The sequence below is a fragment of the Phaseolus vulgaris genome, chromosome 8 (genome assembly GCF_000499845.2).
Source record: "Phaseolus vulgaris cultivar G19833 chromosome 8, P. vulgaris v2.0, whole genome shotgun sequence".
NCBI classification, from domain to species: domain Eukaryota; kingdom Viridiplantae; phylum Streptophyta; class Magnoliopsida; order Fabales; family Fabaceae; genus Phaseolus; species Phaseolus vulgaris.
The window spans coordinates 27,919,619-27,922,121 of NC_023752.2; positions in this window are offsets into that span (position 1 = coordinate 27,919,619).

Consider the following 2,503-nt stretch of genomic DNA (forward strand, 5'->3'; position numbering starts at 1 on the left):
TCTTCCTCATCCTCTTGGACAACTTGGGGGGCTTTCCGTTTTGGCCTCTTAAGGACCAGTTTCTTTCGTTGGGCGGGCGCCTTAGGCGGTGATCGCCCCTGGATAATGGCCTTCTCGACCGCTGAGTTGGGAACCGTCTGGGAGCCGGTCGCCAACCCATGACTGCGGGCGAGCGCCTTTAAATCGGCGAGCATGTTCTTACCCAACATGGTGTCTGCATGAAATGAAAGTGCATATGTTAGCTCAAAGGAGAAAGGGGTAAGTACACAAGATAATAAGACAGCAAAGCAGGTATATGCAGAAAAGATAAAACCAAAGTCTTGTGTGTATTGCACAAGACGCCCAGAAACAATATCAGAAGCAATGTGAAGACAAGGGTGTAGCGTCCTAACCTATTTGGAATTCCAACTGGTCCTCAAAGAACTCGAAGGAAATCAGGGTGGGGGTCAAGAATGTTATGTGGGCATCCGCCACCCTCTTCCAGAAGAGACAAAGGTCTCTGTCCAAAGCTCCCATGCTATCAGGACTTCTGGGCCTCCTGAAGCAGCTCTTGGACTCTTTTTTCCCCTTGTCCACCCAGTACAAGGGGAAACCGTCGAGAAGGGAAGGGTCTTTGTCGTTTGCACGGACCTGGATGAACTTCCCCTTCCAATCCTTGTACGATTGCTGGAAGATGGTGAAGATGGATCTCCCAGCAATGGCGTTCAGACTGACCCACAGGCGATCGCCTGGGTGTTTGGCCTCAAACAGAAATAAAAATACGTCCACTGACGCAGGCAACCCCAGGTGGGCACATGTTACCTCAAAAGCTCGGACGAACGCCCAGCTGTTGGGGTGAAGCTGGGCGGCGGCGATGTTGAGCTCGGTTAAGAGTTCCCTCTCAAATCGAGTAAGAGGGAACCTGAGTTTAACTTTCTTGAAAAGAGTGGTGTAGACGAAGCAGAAGGGCCCGTCGGCGCTCACTTTGTCATCTACACACACTGGCAGGGTGGCTGGGCAAGGCAGCACCATCATTCTCTCATCGTGCTCCTTGTGGAATGATTGGTAGGCCTCGTCCCCATTGGTCAATCGCAGAACCGCTCCCGCGGTGTTCACCGACGACGTCTCCTTTAAGAGGGTCGAGTTAGCCCATGGGTATAACATCTTGAAGTCTGGCAGTGGGGTGGGGGCTCCTCCAGCGTTTGGTGGAGTCGCCTGGGCCAGAGTGGTTTGAGAAGACACGGGCCTCACAGCCTGCGATGAGGGAGCACCACGAACTTGCGAAGAGTCGTGTGCTTGTGAAGGGGGGTTTCGCGCTGACAGAGGGGGGTTCGGGGTGATCTTCGTGCGAGTCATGGTAGCAACTGCAAACGAAGGAGGAAGGAAAAATGATCAGGAGGGTTACGAAGGCTGACTCAATCATGAATGGAAGGTGAAAGACGAACGAATGTGAGTTCGTTGCGACAATCGGCAAAGCCCTAAGTCACGCAGAAGGAGAAATGGAAAAACAGCCCACAACGTATGCACCAGACAGTTATAGGATGATGCAAATCGGTGAAAATGCAAGAAAACCCAGCAGATAAAGGAAAGTAGTTACCTTTCGATGATCGGGAGAATATTAGGGGGAGTTGGTGATCTAGAGCGTCGAGGAGTGTCGAGAGCTTTCGCAGAAGAGAGGGAGAGTGTATGCAAGTGTGAAGAAAGTGATGGAACAGTAGGAGCGTAAGGGGTTTAAGGGTTTTCGAACGGTTTTGGGAAGCGCTAACGGCAGATGAAGATGGTCGTTGATGAGAGCCACGTGTCGAAGGATGCGCGAAGAGTTTGGTGGAGCGTCAGAGCAGCAGAAAGTACTATCGCTTGGAATTCTGTGCCCATGCCACGTAGACCGGTGTTAACGAAGGCTTTTTCAGTCTTTTCGCTAGACAAGTCTTCGCTTAAGACTGGGGGGCTTGTGTACCGCCCTGGTGGTCGGATGCGATGACGTGGCATCCTGTTACAGTGTAGGCGTGTTGACAAGGCGCCAGGTTGACAGTTGGGAAGGAAGTCGGGAGGCACGTGTAGTCGCCGATAGTTAAGTTGGCGTGTTCCGATCTCTAGCTTACCAGGATAGGCGATCGCCAGGTTGAGGACGAAGTCGCCAGATACAGACTCCGGCGACCAGGCAGTCGGAGATCGCCAGAACAAGCACATCGCCGAAGTTAAAGGAGAAGCAGATTATGAAGGCGGCCGGCGAGACCACAGGGAAGGTGTATGAAGGCCCTACCTCGCCAGTTTCAGTAGAGATCGCACTCCTGAGTTAGCTATGCACTGGGCAGTACCATGCATAGGTAACTTAGCCAAAATGAGAGTAGAAGCAGCGCCAAGTCAGTGAGCCTCCAGATGATGGCACGTGTACGGTTGGATGCAGGCCACGTGTCCAAGCCTGTAACTGCCAGGAGAGAGAAAACCACCAGGTATATAAGAGTTCCTAACAGATTTTCTAAGGTACGCACGTTCAGTTCATACACTTTACGCTTGCGAGTGA